Source organism: Tupaia chinensis, unplaced genomic scaffold (assembly GCF_000334495.1).
Source record: "Tupaia chinensis unplaced genomic scaffold, TupChi_1.0 Scaffold000539_1, whole genome shotgun sequence".
NCBI classification, from domain to species: domain Eukaryota; kingdom Metazoa; phylum Chordata; class Mammalia; order Scandentia; family Tupaiidae; genus Tupaia; species Tupaia belangeri.
In genome coordinates, this window is record NW_006160052.1 from 3,253,578 (window position 1) to 3,279,999 (window position 26,422).

The 26,422-nt window shown below is 39.2% G+C and overlaps 1 protein-coding gene across 7 annotated transcripts in view; it reads left to right on the forward strand.

Annotated features, from left to right (window-relative positions):
* The window catches only part of R3HCC1L (R3H domain and coiled-coil containing 1 like), a 104,035-nt gene that overhangs the window by 1,357 nt on the left and 76,256 nt on the right, over positions 1 to 26,422 (forward strand). The window contains exon 1 of one of the 7 annotated variants that reach the window (XM_014591161.2): positions 55 to 484. The exons of the other annotated variants lie outside the window; for them this stretch is intronic. The gene's annotated coding sequence lies outside the window, so the exon portion shown is untranslated. Of the gene's footprint in view, positions 1 to 54; positions 485 to 26,422 lie in introns of those variants that run through there. 7 annotated transcript variants of the gene reach the window in all.

Sequence of the window (26,422 nt, forward strand, 5' to 3'; positions counted from 1 at the left end):
TCGTGCCTTTGCCCACTGCGGCAGCCCCGGGGCCCCCTTCGGGCTGCAGGCGACCTTCGGGCTGCGAGCCTCGAGGGTGGCCGCCCCGCTGCCCGGGAGCCCCGGGCTGTGGGCTGGGAGTGAGCTGTCTACGAGGGAGGATGCACTTCCTGCTTTACTCCGACCGCCCTCCGACAGCCCCAAGTCCGAGGATTCGCTTTCTTTGCAGGCGTCGAGCGTAGTGGTCGGCGTAAGGGAAGGGGCACCGAATTTGGAGTCTGGTGTCCTGGGAGGAGGCCCTGCTGTTGGCAGGACCTGAGATCGTTTGTAGACCGTTCACCGCAGCCTCGATTGCCCTGTCTGAAAAATGGAGATAGCAGTCTTGGCCCTAGCCCGCTTTCCAGGGTAGATGTGGGGTTCAGCCCGAGTGATAGACGCAGCGGGAGCTTTGCCCTGTGAAGCAGGGTTGGAGTACAGCCTTACCACCCTCCCGCCGCCAGTCCAGGTCAGTTGTATTTTAAGACTGTTCGTGTCTTCGAAGACTAGTGAGTTAACGAGTAGGAGGAAAGTGTCTCCGGAAGCCAAGGTGGACTGCATTACCGCTTGTCAGGTTCCTAGGGAAGAGGCATCCTTAGGGCCTTGCCACCTGTGGAGTGCATTTTAACCTTCATCTGGCTTTTCAGGCCCTCCAGCATTGAACCCTTCCCTCTCCCCAAGACGCAGAATTGTCCTGTTGCTCTGTTACAGCCCTTCTTCGTTCCTTGCTACACAGGCACACGCATCTCCCAAAGCACACATGTTCCTTAGTTAGTCTGCCAAACTAACGCCTCTCCCCGGAAAGGCTGGGGTCTCTTTTCTGTTACAGACACAACTTTATGGTAAACTTTGTTCTGCTTCTAACAGTCCTGCCAACCTGTGTGTGTAATCGGGTTACTGCCCGGTCCTGGGGTGTGGGAAAGGAGTGTGTGTGTGTGTGTGTGTGTGTGTGTGTGTGTCCTCACGGTAGAATTCAGAATGTAAGTAACCAGCTTTCATCCCAGTCTGTTCTCTTTTCCTGCAGTTTAGTTCTGAGACGCTTAAGTGGGTTGCTTATTGTCTTATTTACACACACACACACACACACACACATGTGAGAATATTTTATAATAAATTTTGAAAGGGTACAGAGGTGTAGTGATTAGTATTTTTAGCGTGTATTCTGAAATCATTGACTGAAAAGTACTTGACTATGATTCAAAAGCACAGCATAGCAGTATGTACACTAGTTCAGAGCCGAACAAATTGGAGTTCAAACCTTGGCGATGTGACTTACTATTTTTTTTTTTTTTGGAGAGGTTTTTGCTATAGGGCGCGTGCGCTCGCCCGAAAGAGACAGAGAGACAGAAAGCGAGAAATCACCCCCAGGGGTGATGGCCATGCTGCAATCCCTTCTCCATTCTCCTCTTGGGATCTTGGACACGCACACACATGTGCCCGTAACTTACTAGTTTTTGACTTTGGGCGGATTAGTTGACTTCTTTGAGCCTATTTACTATTGTAATTTCTAAAATGATGGTAATAACATTTACTTCACGAGGTCTGTAAGAATGAGATATGTCTATAAAAGGCGTAGTGTCTAGTGCCAGTAAGTTCTTGTAATTTTATTGCAATCGTAATTGATGACTATGCTGATAAAAAAAATGATAATGACTTTAGGCATTTCTGAGATTCCATTTATTTGTAAAATGAATTATCCATTATCAACAGACTTTAAAAAAATACTATAAACAGGAGTTCGAAGATTGCTTTTGTGTGTGTTTTGTTTTCTTTTAGATTTTTGCTGTAGCGTGCATGCACTCACCAGAGAGACAGAAAGACTTGAAAAGTGAGAAATTACTCCCTGAAGGGACAGCCATGCCACTGTCCTTTTTTCTTCTTTCCTCCTTCCTGTTAGGATTTTGAGTTTGTGCGCACACACGTGCCTATCCTTTTTTTTCTTTCTTTCTTTCTTTTTTTTTTTTTTTTTTTTTTGAGAGGTTGTTGCTATAGGGCGCGTGCGCTCACCAGAAAGACAGAGACAGAAAGAAAGTGAGAAATCACCCCCCATGGGTCTTCCATTCTCTCGGGATCTTGTGCACACACGCACACGTACCCAGCGTGAGTTTAAGCCACCGGTCCGGGACTCGAACCTTGGTCAAATACATGGGAGTCAAGCAGCATAGCCATTACACCAACTGCTGGTCCCCCTATCCTGTTTTTAAAGCTGCTGGGGCCAGGATTAAAACCACAGACTACCATATAGTTTCCAGTTCCTTCCTTTGATGAGCTATAGGGCTGGTCCTAGCAGTTGCATTTTCTTTTTTTTCTTGAGAGAGGTTTTTCACTATAGGGCGTGTGCGCTCGCCAGACAGAGACAGAGAGACAGAAAGCAAGAAATCACCCCTCAGAGGGGATGGCCATGCCGCAATCCCTTCTCCTCCGTTCTCCTCTCGGGATCTTGGGCATGCAATCGGGATCTTGGGCATGCAAGCACGCGTGGCCCGGCGTGGGTTTTAAGCCACCGGGTCTGGGACACGAACCGCGGTCGACTACGTGAGAGTCGAGCGACATAGCCATTACACTAACTGCTGGTTCCCCTAGCAGTTGCATTTTATATAAAAATTATATTAGGCCTTTTTCATGTTTAGAGGTCCCTAAAATGCTGTTTATGAAAAGGTTGTTGAGACCAGCCGACGGCATAGTGGACTCCCGCATGATCCAACGTGTTCCAGACCCAAGACTTGAAATATCATGCCCCACACCCAGGATCCCAGGAGGAGAATGGAGGAAAAGAGTTTGTGGGTGGCTATATCCCCCTTAGGGGGTGATTTCTCACTTTCCTTCTTGGGGCCTGCAGGTGACGTGGTGGTTAAGGGCGTTGTACTCCCTCATGGTGGACTGTGGTTCGAGTCCCTCTTAACTGTGTCTTATTTCTCCTGCCAGTGCATGCACCCTTAGGTTTTTAAAAAAAAAAAAAAAGAAAAAAGTGAAAAGGTGTTGGGATATACAGTTTTTATTGTTCTGGAGGTTCTAAATGTTGCTTTGTATCTAGTTTATAGAAATCAGAGTGATACTTTATAAGCTATAGTAAAAATGTATTTTGATGTACATTGTAGTTTGTGGTGGGACAGTGATCTATTTTGGATTGAGTTTCATAGAGGATTTTTTGTCTTCTTGCTTCTTTGTTAAGCTAGACTACTTGACTTTTAAAATTTCAGTCTGGTGGATGGGGTCCAGGAGACATGGTGACTTCACTTTTAAAAGGTGGAAAATCTTAGCGATTGATGCTCATGATGACATTGGAGAGTATGTGTCTGCAAGGAGTGAAAGTTTAGAGAAACCTGGGAGTGGGACCAGCAGTTGGCACCCTATAGCAAAAACCTCTCCAAAAAAAAAAGAAAAACCTTATAGAGAAAAAATGTTTTGTTGGTTAAGGCAAAGTCTTAGGGTTAAGTATTAAAAAATGGAGGCCAGTACTTGGCATTGTGGTTACAGTGCTGGACTCCCACGTGGCCAGCCGCCATTCAAGTCGCAGACCACTCAAAAATCACGCCGTGTGCATGTGTGCCCAAGAGAGGAGGGCATCAGCGTGGCATCCTTTTGGGTGTGATTTCTCACTTTGCTTCTCACTGTCTCTCTCTCTGCATGCACCCTTGTACAAAAACCTTAAAAAAAAAAAAGAATTAAAAAATGTATTTTTACTTCCTTCAGGTGCCATGTTGACCACTGATGTTTGCAGATTCAAATGTTTTGAAAACGTTTCCTTGATTCTCTTTTTCTGTGTGGTAGCCCCAGCTATACTTTGGCAGCTTCATCCTTCCCTTTAGTTATGAATCATCAAGGCAACTGTTTCTTCATAACACATTTGTGTACAAAGCTATGACGGTAATAGTCAAGCCCATTAAAATTTACTTTTTTCCCCTTAAACAAGAAGTTTTTTTAAACAAGACACTTGATTTGAAGGAAAAACTATCTAGGATTCCTTTTTTATTTTTTCATTGGGAGTAATTTACCCCTACTTAAAGAGAGATCGCCCTACATGTAACAGCTATATCCAAAAAGTTATCAAATTGTCCTTGGTTTTACAATGATAAATGAAAAACATTAAAATTCTCCAGTCAAACAAGTTATGCAAGGATTTTTATTTTCTTTTTCTTTTTTTTTATGTTAAAACAGAGCAAAATAACTTAGTGGAATATAGAGATGGGAGCTGAATGAGTATGCTACTAATTGATAAAGGGGATATTTTCTCAGAATCGGTATTTTTTTCCCCATTCCATCTCCATTTGATGTCAGTCAAAACATACCATTGACCATTTAGTTAAAAAAAAAGTGATATGCTTGTGCACGTACACCAGTTACTTTATGTACAGTAAAGGGATGGGGAAGGGAAATGAAAGAATAGAGAAAACTCCACTGTAGTAGTCAGGATGTGGGGAAACCAGTAGTGGTTTTGTAATGGAGAATGTGTTCTTGGCCTGAAAGAGCAGAGTTCTGGAGTAAAGTAGCAGGTGCCCTTTGTAGACGCTTCCTGTCTGCTGTTGGAACACCTCAGTCTTATCTTCTCCCTCCCCTTCAGCTGTGCAGGTATCTGTTTTGTTGATCAGCTGCCCATCAAATCGGAATCTGATCTGCCTCCTTGACAAACCCTGCCATTCACAATAGGCTTTCATCAGTTTACTAAGTGGCATATGCCTCTTTTAAAAAAAAAATTATCTTTTTTTATTATTATTAATTATTAGTGTTTTCCAGTTTGATCAGACAGAGAGAGAGAAGGGAAAAGTGAGAAAGCAAGCCACCAGGTTTAGGACTCAAGCCACGGTTGGCCATGTGAGGGAGTTCAGTACCTCCAGCCACCATGCCACTTCCTGGCCTGGATGTATGTCTCTTAATCTTAAACTGCACCACAGAACCATCCTGCCCCGCCACCTTCAAATTAATGTGATTGTCCTTCTCAGTCTTGACTCCTTCCTTGGGTGTTTTCTTGGCCGTGGCGAGCGCCAGAGTCTCCTTAGCTGCCGCTTCACAAAAAAGGTACCAGGTCCTCACTGTATGAGCCTAAAATTTACTTTGTATGCCATGTAATGTGTTATTTTTTTTCCTTTATGTTTTAAGCACTTTTGTTCCTTAGCTTTTTATTTTTATTTATTTATTTTTATTACTTAAAAGGAATTTTTGGAGGGTACACTTAATTCTCAGCTATAGAAGCATGTAAGTGTAGACACTTTGTAGTGACTTTGTGAACAGCTCTAAATCAGATCATTTTGTTGATTGTACTTTGTCCTTGAGCCATGCTCTGGAGAGGCAGTATCATGGAAATAACCTAAGCTTCGGAGTCAGACCTAGATCTAAATCCAGGTTCTGTTGGTTCTCAGAATCATTCTATAGTAAATTCAGACTTTCCATGATCTATAAAGTAGGGATAGTAATACTAACTACATGGCTGAAAAGATTAAATGTTATCTCAACTAGGTACATTCCTAGCCAGGTTTAGTACAAAGTAGGTGTTAGTATTAATTTTTATTATTATATCTTTATGATAGTCATAGATTTTGTCAATAATCTACATTCATCCTCCTAATGCTTCACATGATGAGTGTGTTCCTTTGTCAGCCAAGGTTAAGGTTGCTGACTGTGACCGTGGGTCCCGGAAACACAGCAAAGCAAATTGGCTAACATGGAGTTTGAATCTGTGACCTTGTCCTCATTAGCTCCATGAGCAAACTATTTACAAATATCTCAATGGAATAAATGAAAAGGCCGGTGTATTTTTTATTCAGCACTCATACAACTCATTAAACATAAGTAAATTAACTAGTGCCAGGAATGAACATATAGATTTTGAATTATAAACTTATATAATACTAATTCTCACATTATGTTTAAAACTGAAGACCTAGAGATGATTTTCAACAATCATTGACCTGAACCATAACTTAGATATTTCTTCTAGTTGTGGATTATATTTGTGACAGAGTTCCCACTGATAGAAGTAGGCTATTCATGACTTGGAAGAGAATCCTGCTTCTCTTCTGGACCTACCGGAATAGTGGGGGAAAAATTTGGAATTCACCATTAGTGAGCCTAGTAGGATGGAAGTTTGGGTAACTCCTTAGAGCTTATTGAATTACAGAGAAATTCTAGTTGTCAGAGCATTAGAGGAAAAGTTAGAGGGTCATGCTCAGCAGAGGTAAGCCTGCATTTGAGAGAATTTTCTCTTCTCTTAAATCGTAGACCATTTGCTTCCTGTTCCCCTTGGGTCTTTTTTTCACTATCTCGTGCTAGCCTTCTGTTCTCAGATTCACTCTTCAGTTTTATTCATATTTGTTGTCATTTCTCTAGCTATCTTTTTATAGGTCAAACATGGCTGGTTTGGGACTAGGAATAAAAACAGAAGCATTGTTGGAAATAGCAGGGTTTGGTGTTTGATACTGTGAGATTTTCCAGCGACACAGGTTAACCTGAGAACAGGGTAAGGACTTCTGCAACAGGCAAATGGCTGACAGTTAATGACCATTGAATTTGGTGTAGTCACAAATGTAGGCAAAAGGTTTGTAGCACTCTTTTTCCCCTTTTATCCATGAGAGAGACACAGAAAGCAGACACATCCACAGGGTCTACATGTCGTTACCTACCCCATTTCACCTCGCTTGAATCATGGCCACATGCACCCACCCATCTTGCTAAGGAAGGTCTTGGGATGTGAGCCCATGATTTTTCACATGTGGGTCCAGTCGTGTTTAATTGCTGCCCCACCACCTGGATCCTGTAACACTTTTTTTCCTTCTAAATTACTAGAGGGTGCATGCACTCACCATAGAGAGAACACCCCTTGGTGCGACGTGGTCACACTGCAAGCTTTTTTGTTCATTTCTCCTTCCTATCAGAATTTTGGGCATGCGTGCACACATGACTTGGTGTGTTTTTTTGTCTCCAGAGCTGGGATTCGAACAGATGTTGGCCATATGGGATCTGGCTCCCAGTGCATAGCGATTAACACTATAGTGCTGGCCCCTTAACACTCTTTTTTAATAGATTTACCTCTTGAAAAAGAAAACGTGGCTTGCAGTTGGGCTGTTGCAAGTTCTTTGCAGTGGCATGCCAGAGGGATGTACTTAGACATAAACCCTGCTTTCTCAGATTATGCCCATCGTCTGGTTTCTGTTTTCTTATCCGAAAGATAGGGATAGTCATACTAACCCTTCTTGTGAATAGAGATTAAAGGGAGAAGTAAACAACAAAGATGTCTACAAACTGAGTGACTGAGAGGGATAGTCACACAGGAGAGTTACAAGGGTAATCATAGAGTTGTAGAGAGAAGGGCTGATTGAAAAGTGAGAGATTGATGACACAAGGAGGCAGGCAGAGAAATTGAGAGTGAGGGGACGAGGAGGACATGATCCAGAGGTAGAGAGCTCATTGGGTTAGTTTTCTCTGTTGTTTATAGAACACTTGTAAATATTTATAGTTGCTAGGAAAGGGAAGAAAAAGCAGATATTAATAGTAAGTCAAGTAACATGCTTAAGCGGTTTTCAGTCTACTAACATTTTCCCTTAAATATTAAATTTATTTTGCATATTCAGTGTGCAAACACCAAGCCAGTTTGTGTTGTAGACTTGTTGACCTCTATCACTTGACCTCCTCATAGCACTTTAAAAAGTTTTCTTACTTGTTATTTTCTTAATTTTTTTAAAAAATTGAATACGTATTTACTATAGAAAATTTAAAAGAATAATAAAACAATCTCAATTTAAACATTGCATACAATGTTTTCATATTTCTAGTTTTTCTCTGCATTTACTGAAGCACTTCTACTTTAGTTTTTTAAAGAATTATTTTATTTCATTTGTTATCATTATTATTTGTTTAATTTGACTAGAGCGACAGAGAGAAAGGGAAAGTAGGAAAGCAAACCTCCAGGTCCAGGACTCAATCTGTGGTTGCTTGTGCGGGAGTCCAGCGTCTTAACCACCATGCTACCTGCTGGCCCCTCTACTTTCTTTTTAAAAAAAATATTTATTTAATTTTACTTGTTATTATTTTAAAATTTGCTGTAGTCAACAGAGATAGAGAGTGAGAAAGAAAGCCACCAGGTCTGGGACTCAAACCGTGGTCAGCCATATGGGAGTCCAACTCCCTAACCACCATGCCACCTGCTGGCCCCCGCTCTTCTACTTTCTTTTATTTTCTAAAGAATTATTTTATTTAACTTTATTTATTTATTTTAATTTGACCAGAGAGCAAGAGAGAGTGAGGGAGCGAGCAAGCAAGCAAGAAAGCAAGTCGCCAGGTCCAGGACTCACAGGAATCAAACTGCAGTCGGCCATGTGGGAGTCCAGCACCCTTCACTATGCCACTTGCTTTCTTAAATGAATAAAAAAAGCTGTTTAGAAGTCCAAAAAGATCCTATAATTAACTATTTGTGGTGGAGTCAATTTCATATTTTTATTTTGGTATTTAGTTACTTTCATAAACTTTCTGTGGTGGCTATTTTGTATTTCCTCTCTCCTTCGCTTGTGAGCTTTATAACTGCAAACTATAGTGTATGTTATATGTTATTCATCTTTGTGTCTCAGGCATCTAGCAAAGGAAATACTCAGGTTGGTTGGTTGGTTATTTATTAGAGAGATTTTTGCTTTAGGGTGTGTGCACTCACCAGAGAGACAGAAAGCGAGAAATCACTCCCCAGGAGCAATGGCCATTCTGTAGCCCATTCTCCTCTTGGGATTTCGGGCATGTATGTGCACATGCCTGGCTTGAAATTTTTAAGCCACTGGGTCTGGGACTCAAACCACCGTCAACTACTTGGGAGTCCAGCAATGTAACTAATACGCCATCTGCTGGTCCCCAGATGGTATTTGAGATAAATTGGTAGGCCCTGTAATTAAACAGGTCTGCCCAATTACATATTGGCAGATTGGATACTCCTTGAAGCTGAGAAAAGCTTCATTTTTAGGGTGTATGTGTGAATGTGTGTACACGTGTGTGTTTTATATGAATCCACCAAACTAAGAAAAGTTGCTTTTTTATGTGTTAGTGTTTTATATCACTAAGCCACCCCGAAGTTTAGTAGTATGAAACAATCGTTTTATGCTTGTGGATTCTGTTCTGTCAGGGCAATGTGGAGTTGACTTGTCTCAGATTTAGCTGGGAAGATTTGAAAGCTGGTGATGCTTGATGACTGGGAGCTGGTGTCTGGCTTCTTCACTCATGTCTTGTAGTTGACATTGGCTATCCCCCAGGACATCTATGTATTAGGTCACTGGGAAAGTCATGAGATATTTTCCTGTGTTTTTCTACATAAAAATGGGTTATGACTTTCCCGACAGCCCAATACAATCTTTCAGCATTGGCTATTGTGTTTTTTATAGCACGGTGGAGCTAATTTTCTAAGAGTGAGCATCCCAAGAGAAGCAGGTAGACCTGGTTCTTTGTGTCCTAGCCCTGAACGTCATGTAGTATCATGAACTTGCCAGCCAGATTCAAGGAGTGGCATTTACAAGGAACCCACTTCTCATAAGAGTGTCAGAGTCATGTTAGAAGACAAACACTGGGGAGGGGATGGGACACAGATGCTGTCTCTGGGAAAGACTGTTATAAGCATTTACTGAAACGAAAAATAGTAAGTTAAAAAATGAGTTAATAGAACCAGTCTCATAGTGCGGGGGTTGAGTCCTGTTGCATTGGGAACAGGATCCCACATGGCTGACTGCAGTTCACTTCCCAGCCTGGTGCCTGGGCACTTGTGTATGTACACACCCCAAATCCTAATGGGATAGAAAAATGGAGGAAAAGGGCTTGCGTTGTAACTACACTCCACTGGCAGTTGCTTTTTCTCTCTTTCTCTGGTAAGTGCACATGCCCTCTGGCAATAAAAAAATGAATTGAAACAGTATCATTTTTTTCAAAAGAATTAATTAATTAATTTTAATTTGAGGACAGAGAGAGAGAGCAGAGAGAGAGAGAGAGAGAGAGAGAGAAAGAGAAAGTGAGAAAGCAAGCCACCAGGTTTGGTATTTGAACCATGAGCAGACATGTGGGAGTCCAGCACCTTTAACCACCACACTACCTGCTGGCCCTAAAACAGTATCACTTTTTTTTTTTTTTTCTTTTGCAGAGTTTTTTTTTCTTATTGGGCGCGTGAGCTCGCCAGAAAGAGAGAGACAGAGAGATAGAAAGCGAGAAATCACCCTCCCAGAGAGGATGGCCATGCCGCAATCCCTTCTCCATTGTCCTCTCGAGATCTTAGACATGCACGCACATGTGCCTGGCGTGAGTTTAAGCCACCGGGTCCGGGACTCAAACTGCGGCTGACTACATGGGAGTCCAGCGACATAGCCATTACGCTAACTGCTGGTCCTGAAACAGTATCACTTTTTGGGTATCAATGAATCAGTGGTCTATTAAAATTAATAAAGGTTTTCTCCCATAGTTATAGTACTTTTATTTGCTAGTTTAAAAACTTGTATTAAACTTGATAAAAAAGAAAATTAAAACTAGTTCAAATTATTTCTTCACTTTTTTTTTTTTTTTTTGGAGAGGTTTTCACTATAGGGCGCGTGCGCTTGCCAGACAGAAAGAGACAGAGAGACAGAAAGCGAGAAATCACCCCCCAGGGGGGATGGCCATGCCGCAATCCCTTCTCCTCCGTTCTCCTCTCTGGATCTTGGGCACGCATGCACACGTGCCCAGCATGAGTTTTAAGCCACTGGGTCCGGGACGTGAACCGCGGTCGACTATGTGGGAGTCCAGCGACATAGCTATTACGCTAACCGCTGGTCTCTCCAATTATTTCTTCACTTCTAAGCTCAGAACAAAATCTTACTACTTTTGTCTTTTTGTATTTACTGTTGGGGGGGGCACTCCCAACAGCTTCCTCACATTGTGATCCACCACCAGCCTGATCTGGCCAGGATGATCAAGGGCATGTGCATGCTCTAGGTAAGCACAGAGAGAACTTAGGATGTGGACCCAGAACTTTCCTTTGTGGCCTCAGCATCACAGAGCATTGTGTTGCTACTGTACAACTCCAGCTGGCCATTTTCTTTTTCTTTTTTAGTTTTTGCTATAAGGTACATGCGCTTTCCAGAGAAGAAAGAGAAAGAGTAAGAAATCATCCTCTGGTTGGGGATGGCTACTCCACAGTCCCTTTTCCTCCATTCCTCTCTTAGGATGTTCAAGCCTCTGAGTCCAAGACTCAAACCAAAGAGTGGGCCATGTGAAATCCAGTGCCTTAACCTCCATACCACCTGCTGGCTCCTTATTTTTCTTTTTAAATCAGTTTACAAGTTGGTCAGTTTCTAGGACCTTGTGCCATCCCCTTTTAGAACAACAGTCTTAATGTTGTAAGTGAAATGATAACATATTTGGAAAACAATAAATAAACAGAATCAACCCATAATCTTACCTCTCACTTGTAACCAGTTGTAAAGCTATAATTTTTTATTCATGGTTCCTAAATTCAAACCATGGAAGTTTTTTTTAAGAAGTTAGCAAAATCCAATATGATGTAATGTAAGGCTATTTGTAGTCCGTTTATCCTCTGTAGTGTAACAGTTTCTACTTTTCTTACAGAAATATTAATATGTTTAATTACAAAGTGCTGTTCTAGACCCTGGTTGAGAAATTTTGTAACATTAGAATATGTACTACATTTTAACCTTTCTAAAATCTAAAAAATTCTGAATTCTGAAGCCTGTCTTGCCTTAAGAGTTTTAGATGAGGGACTTTGGACTGGAATTAAAAATCAAAACCTAGGGCTAGGAAAAGATATATTTATTAGCCTATTGGTTCTAAACTATTTCATTTCAATCTTCTGAGAACATTTGTGCTTTTATTTCACTTCTTTTAGCAGAAAATCCTGGAAAAAAAACCCCAAAAAACAAGAAATAAGAGTTGATTTGTTTATATGGTTGATAATTGTCTGTTACCATCCTAAATAACTGTTTTACATCTGTGACCATCTCTCAGTACATTCGGAATTTCTGTTGACTTTTTAGGCCTCTTGACTCTTGTATGAGAACCACTAATTTATTAGGTACTCAAGTTGACAGGCTCTAGAGGCAGTGTAGTTATTGGTTTTTGCCACCAGTGTTTTTAGTGTGACATTGCTGTTTTGTCCCTTTTTTGTGTCATAGTTTTTTTTTGTTTTTTTTTTTTTGTACTATGTTTCTTTTTTGCTTCTTTGAGAATGCTGAAACTTTTCTTTGCCTCTGATTCTTTGATGAGGGACAGTGCTTTAAAAACTAGTCTAAGGCCTGTGAGGCTGGAAGGTGCTGTACAGTAAAACATGATGCTCTGTGAGGCAGACTCACGTGGGGAAGGTTTTGGATTTGCATCTGAAGACCTCCCTGAATGTGCTGTGCGCCTATGATCTGAGGCTATCTGAGGTTGGGGATGGATTGTGGCATGGAGACCTTGTTGGGGATACTGTCTCTGTGGTATAGATATGGGGTTGTTGGAAAAGTCATGATGCATTTTTGCATAGAAAAACAGAAAACTACGTCATGACTTTACCGACGACCCAATACATAAACAAACTCTAAATTAAAAACAACACGACTCTGTTAAGATTTTGGCTGCCAATTTATTTGTACTTTGTCTTCTTAGTGGAGAAACTGAGCTTCAGGTGGAGGAATTCATCTTTGATTTTATACTATCATGCAGTTTTAATTTTTTTTTTAGTTATTAAGTTTAGTACATACTCAGAGGATTTGAAAAATATGGGAACCAGCAGTTAGAGTAACGGCTATGTCACTGGATTCCCATGTAGTCGACCGTGGTTCGCATCCTGGACCTGGTATCTTAGAATTCACGCTGGGCACGTGTGTTTGTGTGCTCAAGATCCCGAGAGGAGAATGGAGGAGAAGGGATTGTGGCGTGACCATCCCCCCTGGGGGATGATTATATAAACTCTGTCTTTACTACCTGGAAGAAACTGCTATTAACATTTAGTTTTATTTCCTTCCATTCTGTTTTCTATTTGTGTATTAATGCAGCACATATACACTTAAAGTGGAATCTCTTGTGGTTATGCATAAATTTTGTATTCTGCATTTAAAAAACAACATGTTAATTAATAGTATCTAGCACTGTTTCTGGAATGTAACATGAATTATATTAATGGGCAGTAATCTTTATATGTGTATTCATTTTAGATGGGAACCTAGGAAATGAGTTCAAATTCTGGCTTTGTCGTTGCCAAACTCAAAAAACTCAAGGCAGATTATAGGATTCCAGGACTTCTATTGTGTCTGCTGTCAGATGAATTTCCAGAGTGTTTGACACAATGGTCTCATGGAAGTGAACTGTCTTAGAAAATTACTCATAAACGAAAGACACACTAGTCTGGTTATCTTTGAGATTCCTCCCACTCCACACTGAGGACCTCTGTGTTGAGGAATGCAAACAGCAGTATCTGTGTGGGTTGTTTAAGCTTCATGGAAGAGAGGATCTTGAAGGAAGTGATAGAATAACAAATTGTCAGGAGAAGATGGAAGGTAATCCCAGACAGAGGGAATAGTGAGAAGTCAGAAGCAAAATGAGTGCAGTATGTGAGCTAAACAAGACAGAAAGGGACTATTGTATAAAAAGAAGGCACGACATTTTTAAAGTTTACTTATGCATTTCTTCCATAAGCGAGAGAAAAAGGGAAGACCCCTAATAGGGTCCTGATACAGTGATCTACCATCAGCCTCTAGCCAGCCCTGGATCATGGGGATATAATGCGCCTAGTGTACTTGAGGTCTCCAGACTTGAACTGGAAATCTCCCCACGTGAGATTGCATCGTAGAGCATCCCTTTTTACTATTGTGACACTGTCTGGCCTAGAAAGTATGATTTTTAGCTGATATTGAGTAATAAAGAGATGTCATTTGTTACGTTTATATGCATGAGAGCATAATGAAAAAGACTTAGGGAAAGGCTTTGAAGACTAGGCTGAAAAACTTAGATTTGATCCAGTAGATGCTTGTATTTCTATAGAGTCATAAAACGAATAGTGTATGAGAATAGTTGTCTTGGTAGCTTTGTAGGTGAGGTAACCTCAGGTAGGGATTGACTGGAGAGTATTTCAATAGTACTGTGGATTAATGTGGAAATAGACATGGTTATAATGTGTGTATAGAAAACATACCTCTTCTGTAGGAAGATATGGGGTTAGGAGAAATGGAAGAGTCAGAATACTCAAAATTTTGAACCTGATATATTGAATATATTGAGTCACTGAAAGTGACATTGGGAAGAGAGCTCAGGTCTAGGAGAAAGACAATGAGTTCAGTTTCTAATATGTTAAATTTTAAGTATTAAATAATTTAAGTGGTAGTTTAAAAATCTCAATGAATGCTGTCCCTTTTAAAGTAGTTTGTTTTTTGGGCTGGCTCCATAGTGTAGAGTGGTTAAGAGCTGTGCGTGAGGAGCCAGCTCTCACTTGGCTGACTGTGGTTTGAATTGTGGCCCAGATGATCTGAAAAACACTCCTAGCACTTGCACATGCATACCCAAAATCCAGATGAGAAGAAGAAATGGAGGAAAGGGATTGCTTTGTGACCATGCCCCCCTGCTGGGTAGTTGGTTCTCTCTCTCTCTCTCTCTCTCTCTGGCAAGTGCATGCATTACCAGACATTAAACCAAAATAGTAACCTGTTTTTTAGGCCATGCATTTTTTCTAGCAAATAAATATTCTTTGAAATTTGTCTTTTGGTACTGCTTTAGAACTGGTAGAGCCATAAAAGGAAACCAGTCTTATCACTTGATGTTCACATCCCTTGTCTCCAAAAGAGTATTATTTTACTTGGTCACCCTTCTTTACTGTACTCGTTTCTAAATGAAAATTGGTAGTTTCTAAAAATTAATCTGTAGAAGCATAAAATTTATTACCTTGGAGGATATTTAAATGGGTATCTTGGTTACTGAGTATTTAATATGCATTAGGGGGGGCCAGCAGGTGGTGTGGTGGTTAAGGGTGCTGGGCTCCCACATGACCCACTGTGGTTTGAGTTCCAGACCTGGCGGCTTGCTTTCTCAATTCCCCCTCCCCCAAGCCTCCTGTCCCTCTCTGGTCAAATTTGAATGAGCAAATAAATAAATAAAGTTAAATAATTCTTCTAAAAAAAGTATTAGACTGTGATAGCATCTTTGGAATAAGATGCTAGTTTGCCCTGGTTAAAAGTAGGTTCTGGGGAGCCTGGGTTTGAATGATCTCTTTAGTATATTGTGTATCTGGAACAAGTTACTTAAATTGTCTGGGTCTCCATATCCTTATTTGTAAAATGGGAATGATGATAATACTCCTTACACTGTAGGATTTTTGTGAGAATTAGTGCTTAGATTTAGAACACTGGTGGCTGGCTCAGTGGTATAGTGGTTAAGGCAGCCGGATCTCACATGACTGACGATGTGGTTTGAGATCAGGTGGCTTGAGAAACATGATGTGTGTGTGTGTGTGTGTGTGTGCATGCATGCGTGCATCCCTAAGTCCCCCCAAAGAGGGAGAGATGGAGAAAGGATTGTGGTGTGGCAGTGTGATCATCCCCCACAAGGAGTGCTTTCTCCTCTCTCTTTCTGTCTCTCTTTGGGTTAGTGCATGTACCCTCGAGCAAAAAACAAAGAACAATGTATGACATATATTAAGAGCTTGGTGAATATTACACCCCAGTAATTACTACTGTTGCTCCCACCACAGCTTTGTTTACTTATTTATTTTGTTTTAAAAATCAGTTATATTCCTGTATAATTTGTCTCATACTAGTGGAATGATAGGCAGCTGGAGATAAACTTGGAGCTCAAATGATCAGACATCGAGGTAAGTTTTATAATTTTTTTTAAAGAATGTTTGTTCCAAGGCTTAGTAAGAGAAGAGTGAGAAAGGCTATATATATGGAATATTTGGAAATACCCATAGTAAGGGCATGGGAAGCAGAAAAGAAGCTGCCAGAAGAAGCAAATAGATTTAGAGAAAGAAAGACAAAAAGCAAGGAGTGTATATTAGCATAAAGGTTATAATAGTTAAGATTAGATTTGATTGTAACCAAGTAACAGATACTTAAACATGATAGAAATGTACTTTTCTTGATTTCAGGAGTTCTGGAAGTAGTCAATTTAGGGCTGATATGGTTTGCTATGATGTCATATTGTTGCTGTACTGGGCATGAATTCTCTTCCTTTCCTAGGCCACTATAAGGTCTAAGATAGTTACAAGAGCTCCCACCATTCTATCCACATTCTAGCTGGTGGAAAGGAGAAAAAGAATGCATCCTCTTCCCTTTAAGATTAATTCCTTTGAGCCAACAGGTCATGTAGTGTTAAGGCACTGGATTCCACATGGCCAACTGGGCGATTTGAGCCAGACCGTGCAGCTTGCTTGCAATACATGCTAGGTGCGTGTGCATACGTTTCCAAAATCCTGAGAGGAGAATGGAGAAAACATTGTGGCTGGGCACACCCCTCTGGGGCCAGGAGGATGATTTTTCACTTTCCCAATCTCTCTCTCTGGTGAGTACATGCACCCTATAGAAATAAAAAAAAAAAAAAGAAAAAGAAAAAAAGAACAGAACAATTCCTTAAAGTTAGGTATACTACTTTTGTTCATATTCATTCCACTGGTGAAGCTTAGTCATATAGCCACATTGTATTAGTCAGGATTCTCCAGAGAGACGGAATCAGTAGGGGGGAGAGAGACAGAGAGAGAGAGAGACAGACAGATAGATAGATAGATAGATAGATAGATAGATAGATGGATGTACTAGAGAGGGGGTTTATTAGGGAAATTGGATCACATAATTATGGAGACAGAGAAGTCCCATGATAGGCTGTCTGTAGGCTGGAGGACCAGAGACATCAGGGAGCGTGGCTCAGTCCAGGTTGAAAAACCCAAGAGCCAAGAATGTAATGGTGTGACTCTCAGTCTGAGGCTGAAAGCCTGAGCGCCTCCAGAGGGCAGTGGCACAAATCCCGGGGTACAGAACCTGGAGTACATAGTGTTCAAAGGCAGAGGAGGAGGGTGGTCTGACTTTAGAATAGAGAGACAGACAGACAGACAAGGAATTCACCCTTCTTTGCTTTTTTGTTCCATTGAGTTTCTAGCCTATTGGATGGTGCTTGCCCACATTGAGGGAGTATCTTCCCCACTTGGTTCTCTCAGACTGGTCACAATCCAGTCTCTCCAGAAAACACCTCCACTGACATACTCATGAACAGTACCTCATCATCATCTAAGCATCCATCTGTCCAGTCACATTGATACCTTAAGTCAGTCCTCTCGCCTTCCTTGCTTGCTAGAGGGGTTGGGAAATACTGTATTTTGAATGGTCAGTCCCTCGGAATAAAGAACAGATAATCCAAGACCAACTAGAGGAAGAATACAGGTAAATTAACAGTTAATTGTCTTTAGCACAGTTTAATTCATCATTGGTAATCCTTGATAAGTTTATTTTTTTTTAAGGTTTTTGGTATAGGGCACATGTGCTTGTCAGAGAGAGATTGAGAGAAACAGAGAGGGAGAGTGAGAAATCACCCCCCCCCCCCCCGGGAGGCGCCCCAATCGCAGTGCCTTCTCCTCCTTTCTCCTCTCAGGATTTTGGGGACACACACACACACACACACACACACACATCTGGAGTGATTGTCAAGCCACCAAATCTAGAACTCAAGTCACAGCTGGCTATGGGGACAGTCCAGAGCCTTAATCACCATGCCAGCTCTTATAAAGAGCTTTTTAAATTATGAAATTTTGAGTAAAAATCTACTCTTGTCTGATTGCATCAACAGTACTTTTTTAGGGTATAATCTTATGACTCTTCACTTAATTAGGTCTATCACTGTCTTATAAATGAAAAATGATACGTGTGTATAGTTATGTATGCATGTGTATGTGTGTTTTTCTCTATTATGCGACAGTGTAGAGTAAAACTGATGGTAAATAATCTTGTGATATTACCCTTTTGTTGTCTTAAGCCTATAATTTTATGTAACCTTCCACCTGCTCACCAAGTTGGATTTTTGGCCAATGTTCTTAATCTTTCTCTGTCCTTTTATATTACTTCTCTCTCTCACTGCTGTTAATTGTATTTCCCAAAATAGATAAATGAGCAAATTTAATTAAATGTGTTATTTGCACTGTCTCCTGATCATTAATGAATTTGTAAGTAAGGTTAGACCTATAGTCTTCTAGTATTACAATCACTAAATTCTCTCTGTCCCCTCAGTTGGTACCTATTGGCTGTTTAAAAAAAATTTACTTTTTCTTTTTAAATGTACATATTTTGTATGTTTATGCTCTTTCAGTATTAGAAATACAAAGATCCTCCAACAAAAAGAGGAGAACTCTTTTCCTAGGTTTTTTAAGCACATTTTAATTAATGTTTTACATATTTTTGAATGATGAAAAATATATTTAAGATAAGAAAGTTTTATTGTTGCTATTTGACTTTTGTATTTTTTTTTTTTGGAGAGGTTCCCCCTGCTATAGGGCATGTGTGCTTGCCACAGACAGAGAGAGACATAGAGACAGAAAGCGAGAAATCACCCCCCAGGGGGGATGGTCACGCTGCAATCCCTTCTCCTCCATTCTCCTCTCGGGATCTTGGGCACACACGCACATGTGCCCGGCGTGAGTTGTAAGCCACCGGGTCCGGAACGCGAACCGCTGTCGACTATGTGGGAGTCCAGCGACATAGCCATTATGCTAACTGCTGGTTACCTTGACTTTTGTATTTTTGAAATAATTGTCTAATATTTTACCAACAGAAAATTTAAAATAGGTGTAATTTTAAGAGTCAAATAGTAAAAGAAAAATAACAAAATAGTGAATAGTTTTTGTCCTATGCTTCCCTACTTTCTCTAGTCCCTTCCTTGAAGGTGACCACTTTTCAACAAATTGTTTCTTTGACGTTTACATAAACATATAACATGTAATATACATGTGTACAATGATGTTTTTTGAATTACCAATTTATGTACTATATACTGAATTTCTACTATGGTGGAAAAAGTTTTCCTGTTCTTAGCTATTTCTATTGCTGCTCTTCTCCCAATTTAGTTATTTTACAGTATTTGGCTAAATCAAAACGTTAAGTGTTGGGTTTACATTGTTAATGCCTGCGCAGATTTTATTCTCTGATAGTGTTTTCAATAGCCTCTCAGTGCATTTTTCCACAAGGTCAAACATAGTAATCTTCTATTCCTCCTTCCCTCTATCCCTCTCTTCTTACCCTCCCTTCTGACCTCCGTATGTCTCTCATGAACACTTCCATTGTCCTACTCTCTGGGCCTGCTCTAGGCCTGTTGCACAGCTCTTTTCCTGGAATGGTTTCCCCGTGTTGTTATCCTCAGACATTTCTCTTTCCTGGGTTTGATCCCCAGTATTGCTGGAATTTATATCTTCGCTCTTAATTTACCCTCTGAGGTATAGCACGTCCTGTAGAATTTGTGTGAAATTCAAAAGATTGTACTGTGACAGAGAGCTATTGGGGTGACAGATGCCAGTGTACCTATTCTCTGTCATATAATTTCAGTCTGGAGTGGGTTCCCTTTATTTCTGGTTCGGTTATTATTACTGGAATCACCATTCACCAGTATTCCCTCATTTCTCTCTGTGTTAGGTATCCTGTTTTTTGTATCCATGTCTTTTTTCTTTTAACCTAGTTCCTTATTTGTTAAAGGATAGCAAGACCATCACTGACTGTCCAGGAATCTGACCAGTCACATGTCCTCAACAAAGTAGATTGCTGTTCGTACATATGTGGTGTTTTTGGGGAGCATGGAGTTAAGAGATTGGAAAATTATCAGAGGTGGAAGTGGATTAACATTATCTATATAAGCCATATAACTTGAGTTAGACCGTTACTGATTGGTTGGCACTTGGAGGTATGTTTAGAGTGAATCTAACCCTGATTGGCTGACTTTCAGAAGCAAGGGCCAACGTTGATTGGTGGCTTGTGAAAGAGTGCTGAGGTGAGTTGTTCTTATCAGTAGAATGGGTTTAAAACTGGATCTCGGCAACCTGTTACCACTATGGCTATGAACAATCAGTCTTTTTCTAAATTTGTAAGAATTTTAAAATTCTCCATCCTCTACTAACTTTCTAGGAAAGAATTCATGGGAACTTTTCCATGTCTGAAAATATTTTTGTTTTCTGTCTTCATATTTAAATATAGTTTGGATAAGGATGAAATTAGAAGTTAGAAATACGTAATATTTTTCTTTAGAATTTTGAGGGCAGTTTCTTTTTTACTTCTTTTTGTTATTGAGTTGTCTTAGCCAACATAAATCCTTTTCTTTTTGTTTGGATCTTCTTGCTAGAAACTTGTAAGATAGCTGCTTTATTCTGCAATTTCATAACGATATGCCTTGGATCTAGGTCTTGTTTTATCCGTGCTGGGTGTTTGTAGGTACCTTTCATCCAGGACAGTTGCATTTTCTGGGAGCTGGCATAAGGGGATGGGGGTGAGCAGTGGATTTTAGTGTGCTCACTTAATCTCCATTTTAAAGACCTCTGACTTCTAGTCAACCCCCAAGCCAGTATTTGTTTTATATTCTGCAGAGATAGCCAGGAATCTTTTCTTAGGGAACAAGAGAGCCATCTAAGAATCTAACTGCTCCTAAAATATGATAGTTTCAGCCATTGCCTCTCACTCAATTTGCTTCCAGTTTTGGGTTGGTGTAGCCAATCCCCCACACTTGTAAGGGGTTTTACTATAAATTGGGTTGGGTGGTAGCTTTCTTTACTGCCAGATTAAGATTCAGCTCTCCAAATTGGTCTTCAATTAGGATTTATCTATATGTGACCTAATTTCCAAAGTTTTCTTCCTTTTTTCTCCTTTTACTTTTTTCCATCTTTATGGATTTATATCGTAAATTTACTGTTATTTAGTAGGATTTTTGGGAAAAAAACAAAATTATATATACATTCCATTCTCTTCATCCACACAACTGAAAGCCTAATGGAATATTATTATGTTAAATGATACTGTACTATTGTTATCGTTTTAATATGTAAAAGGCAAAGTAGCCCAGAGTGTGATGCTTAAATGCAGTAACTAACAGGTCTGCTGAGAGGGCACTGCTATACAAAAGGAAGGATGTCATGCCTTCCTTAGTTGCCCATCTAATTTCTAAAAATAACAGCTGGAAAAAAACCTTAAAAGCATTTCATCTTTAGTGTAAGCAAACTAGAAAATACTGATAATGCATGAGGGAAGAAATAATCTTGTTATAGTAGTTCCACTACACAGAGCTGACCAATATTAACAGGTTCAATGTATATCTTTTAGTTTTTTGTATACATTTACCTATTTATTTGTGTATCTCTGTTTAAATGGAGCATACATATATGTGTTATTTTGTTCCTTTCTCTTTTTTCCCCCATAAAAATGTGTATCTTTTTAGTCAAGAGAATTTTTTTTTGGCACAGACTCCTAGAGATTATTAACAGTATGTAACAACTACTATTTATATAAGTATTGTTTATGTGCCAGACACTGAGCTAATCTTTTTTATATTTCATACCACCTAAAAAGTTCTAAGAATTTGTTACAAAGAATTCACTCACATACTCCAAATGTTAGCATTTATATTTTCTTTCTCTCCCTCTAAGAATAGGTATATATTTCTTATGAGAGTAGACTTAGACCTTACTCTCCTTTATACGTTAATAGGTCAGTGTACATTTTCCAAAAACACATTCTTTTATATGCAAACATGGTACCACTGCCAAAGCCATAAAATTAATATTGATTTAACAGTATTATCTATTCTACAGATTTGTTCAGATCTTACTCATTTCCCAATAGTGAACTTTATATTAAAATAAAATTCTGGATTATGGAGTACATTCAGTAATCTGTTTAGTTTCCTTTAATCTAAAGCAATTCCTCTTTCATAACATGGACAGTTTTGAAGAGTACAGGCTGGTTATTTTGTAGAATGCCTTCAGTTTGGTTTTATCCAGGGTTTTCTCATGACTGAATTCAGGTTATTCATTTTTGGTAGAAGTACCAAAGAAGTAAAGGTCATGCTTCTCAGGGAATCATTATCAAGAGGAACAAGATATTGAAATATTGGTAATGTGATCTTCGATCACCCTCATTAAGGTGATGTCTGACAAGTTTCCACTGTAAACTTACCATTATTTTTTTGTAATTTTTTTGTGATGAAATACACATAACATATTTTTATATTTAACCAGTTTTAAGTGTATAGCTCAACAGCATCACATTCCCTGTGCAATTCATATTCTCTGTGTAATTTTACAGTATTTTGTGGAATAATGCTTTGAGACTATGTAGATACCTGTTACTCCTTGAACTTTCACTGATTTTATTATCTATTGGTGATATCTGCTTGAATAAGTTTCCTAGTGGTTTCCTTTTTTTTTTTTTGAGAGGTTTTCGCTATAGGGCGCGTGTGCTCGCCAGACAGATAGAGACAGAGAGACAGAAAGTGAGAAATCACCCCCCGGGGGGGTGGTCACGCCGCAATCCCTTCTCTATTCTCCTCTTGGGATCTTGGGCACGCACGCACACGCGCCCAGCGTGAGTTCTAAGCCACCGGGTCCAGGATGCGAACGGCAGTTGACTATGGGGGGAATCCAGTGACATAGCCATTATACTAACTGCTGGTTCCTAGTTTCCTAATGGTTTCTAAATGGTGATTTTTCTAATTCTGTCATTCTATGTTTACCCATATTAGTGCTTTATTTTGATGCTGTCCTTGATTTGGCCAGTGGGAACACTTTCTAACTAGTTTCAGTCTCCTTTTGATTTGCCCCTGTTATTTTTTTGAGCACTTCCTTACTTTCTGCCACAAGAAGGTACAAGCTATGGGCTGGCCCCATGGCCTAGGGGTTAAGGGAACTGTATTCCACATGGCCATGGTTTCAATACCACAGTTTGAATCCCAGCCCCAGTAGCTTGAAAAACATGCTGACCTTGTGCACATACATGCCTCAGATCCTTACAGGATGGAGAAATGGAGAAGAGATTGCCATGACCACACCCCAAGGGGGGGTATCTTCTTCCCTCTCTCTCTGTCTCTTTCTCTTGGTAAGTACACAGTGTCCTCTGGAAAAAATAATAATACAAAAAAGATAATACAGGTTCACTTTCGTACCCCCAACCTGGAAATGAGGGATTTCTTATTTTAGTATAGAATGGCTTTTTAAGTCATGATCTGAACTTAGATGCTACTGGGTGACATTGCTTCTAGGCCCTCTCAGCAGACATCTTGGAAATAGATAAGTGTGTTTATGTGTGTATATACACACAGTAGTATATCTTTATCTGTCTATTTAAAGCAGTGAACTTACACTGATACCTCTGATCATAAATATAAGGGCTTATTGTATCCTTTCTTCATTTCATATTTATAGTACCTTTTTCCAGTAGTGGAAAAACTGGCCCCAGTTTTTCTTATTTTTGCTTACTGGTTTAGTTCTAGAATTTCATATAGTAATGTAAGAATTGCTAACTCATTCCACTGTTTAAAAGACACCTAGTTCTGTAGTTTGGTCTCCCAGAGAAATTCATGTATTGGGTCTTGGTTGAATAGTAAAGGTTTTACCTGAAAATTTAATTTCTCATGGTGTCCCTGGATGGGACCTTTGGGTGTGATAGTTACTAGGGTAGGGCTCTGATTGTGTTCTGGTATGTTGTAAGAGGGTAAGGGAAACCAGAATACGCAGAAATGCATGGACAGCTACTGTGCTGAAGATCTCGCCCTCAGCCATATTGTTGTCTCCCCAAAAGATGATCCTGGACCGTGGCCCTCCAGACTGTGAGCTGATATACTTCTATTCTTATGAATCACTCAGTCTTAGGTATTTCTGTTAGCAGTGCAGTCGTGGACTAAGACACCTAGTGAGTAGGTTTAGAGTTTGTTTATAGTTCGTTTTCTCTAGTTTAAGAAACTGTAGTCTTAATCTCCATTGGATTTCTTTCTTTCTTAAACATTCCTTCCCTTGCCCTAGTGGTTGGTGGTTTTGTTCATTTGACACACAGTTCTGTTAATTTGTTTTTATTTGTAATACCTGCTTTTTTCCTTTATCCTAATTGATTTTATTTATTCTTGATTATGTGAAACATTAACTTGTTCCTAAAGTCAGAATTGTACAAAACCTGTATGCTCAGTGTGGTGTCACATCTTCCATCTATCTTTTCCTTTCCGCCTTGTGCCCACCCATTCTCTACAGATATGAATCATATGCTCTGTCTGTTACTCTTCCTTATGTTTTCCCCCTCAGGATTAAGATACATGTATTTTCTCTTTCTTATACAAAAGGTAGCATACTATAGGTACTCTTTTGTATTCTGCTGCTGCTTCCAATATTTTACATTTACAGATTGTGCTGCAACCTTATCTATTTGTATTTTTATATGTTGGAGGTTAGGTAAATTCTTAAAATAGAATAGTTGGGTCAGAAGCTAAAAGCATATATAGTTTACTTAAATATTGTTAAATCCCTTTCTTGGGGTTATACAAATTTGAATACCCACCAGCAATTTATGAGAGTGTTAGTTTCCTTCCCGTCTCACTGTTAGAACCTACTGGTATACTTTAAAAAATATATTTTGCTAACTTAATAGGTAACAAATGGCATCTCAAAATAGTTTTACTGTTCATTTCTATTAGTGAAGCTGAACACTTTTTTATATGTTTAAAAGTAATTTAAAATTTTGTTCTTGTGTGTGAACTGTCTTGTATCTTCATTTTTTCTTTTCTTTTAAAAATATATTTATTTATTTATGGGAGTTTTTTTTTTTTGTTTGTTTTTTTTTTTGCTATAGGGCGCATGTGCTCGCCAGACAGAGACAGAGAGACAGAAAGTGAGAAATCACCCCCCAGGGGGGAGGGCCACGCTGCAATCCCTTCTCCTCCATTCTCCTCTCGGGATCTTGGGCACACACACACACACATTTAGCATGGCTGTCTTGTATCTTCATTTTTCTGTCAGATTTTTGTTTTTACCTCCCTTAATTTTTAATTATTATTTTTTTAATTTTAGGAATATTAGCTCTTTATCAGTGATGTATTTTTACAAATATTTTCTCCCAGTTTGTTGGTTACCTTTTGACTTTTTTTCATAATGTGCGTGCATATATGTTTGGGCTTTCATTTTATATAGTCCAGTTTTTCAGTCTTTTGAATTTTGGATTAATATTAGAAAATCTTTTCCTATACCCATGGTTTCCTAAGAAATACTTAGATGAATTTAGTTGTGCATTCCTGATCCGTTTGGAGTTTTGTTGTTGTGGTTTGTTGCTTTTGTAAATGAATTTTATGTGTGTTCAATGATTTATTTCCAAATTAGTTATCTCAACATTTTTTTTTTTTAAAAGATGAGTTTTCTGTCTCTCTGTCTCTCTCCGGCGTGTGCACATGCCCTGTAGCAAAAACCTTTCCAAAAATAAATAAATAAATAAATAAAAATAAAAAGACGAATTTTGTTCCAGTGGTTTTTTAGATGCCACTTTTATCATACATTGAAATTTCCATTTGGCTTATTTCTGTACTTTCTTTCATTTTAAGTTATTTATTTCTTCCACATGAGAGAGAAAGAGAGAAAAGAGAGAGAAAGAGAGACTAGGAGACAGGCAGCCACAATAAGGGTCTCATGTCATGATCCACCCTACCTTAACTAGCCTAGATCTTGGGTGTGCATGTGTGCACCCTGTGTGCTCAGGGACCTCCTGGGACGTGCACCCAGAATCTTTGATGTGTGTGTCCAGATGCATTACCACTGTGCCACCACTCTACCCCCTATTTCTGGACTTTTATTCTGGCACTGATTCAGTTGTAGAGGCTTGATGGTATATCACAGCTTAGCTTTTTAAAAATTCTAATGTTTTCTGAATTTTACATCTTTTTCTTTCTGTTGAATTTTAGTACCAGCCCATCTATCTGCATTTAGAAAAAAAGCTCACCATTATTTTTATTAATTATTTTAGGGAGAACTGACATTTTTATGATGTTGAGTTGTGTAGAATTTTATATCTAAGAAAAGAATATCTTCGTTTGTTCAGATCTACTTTTGTGTCTTTCAGAAATGTTTTAAGATTTTCTTCATAATAGTTTTGTATGTCTATAAAATTCTCTACTTCTTAAAAATTCAGTTATATGTCTTATAGGTCTTTATGCCAGTATTTATAGAGCTATATTATTCTTTTCAATGTTTTTCTGTATTGTGGATATACCATAATTTATTTAACCTGGCCCATATAGATGGACATTACGTTATTTATCATTTTTAGCTATTAATAAAACGGCACTGGACTAAGTATCCTTATAGAAGTTTCCTTATAGTTATTTCTTTATGATACATTCGTCAAAAGAGATTTACGTTGTCAAAGGCCCTTTGATATATATAAGTTTCCAAAACATATTGTTAAAATGCTTTTTATATTAATAAAATGTGTATTTCCAGCAGTGTATT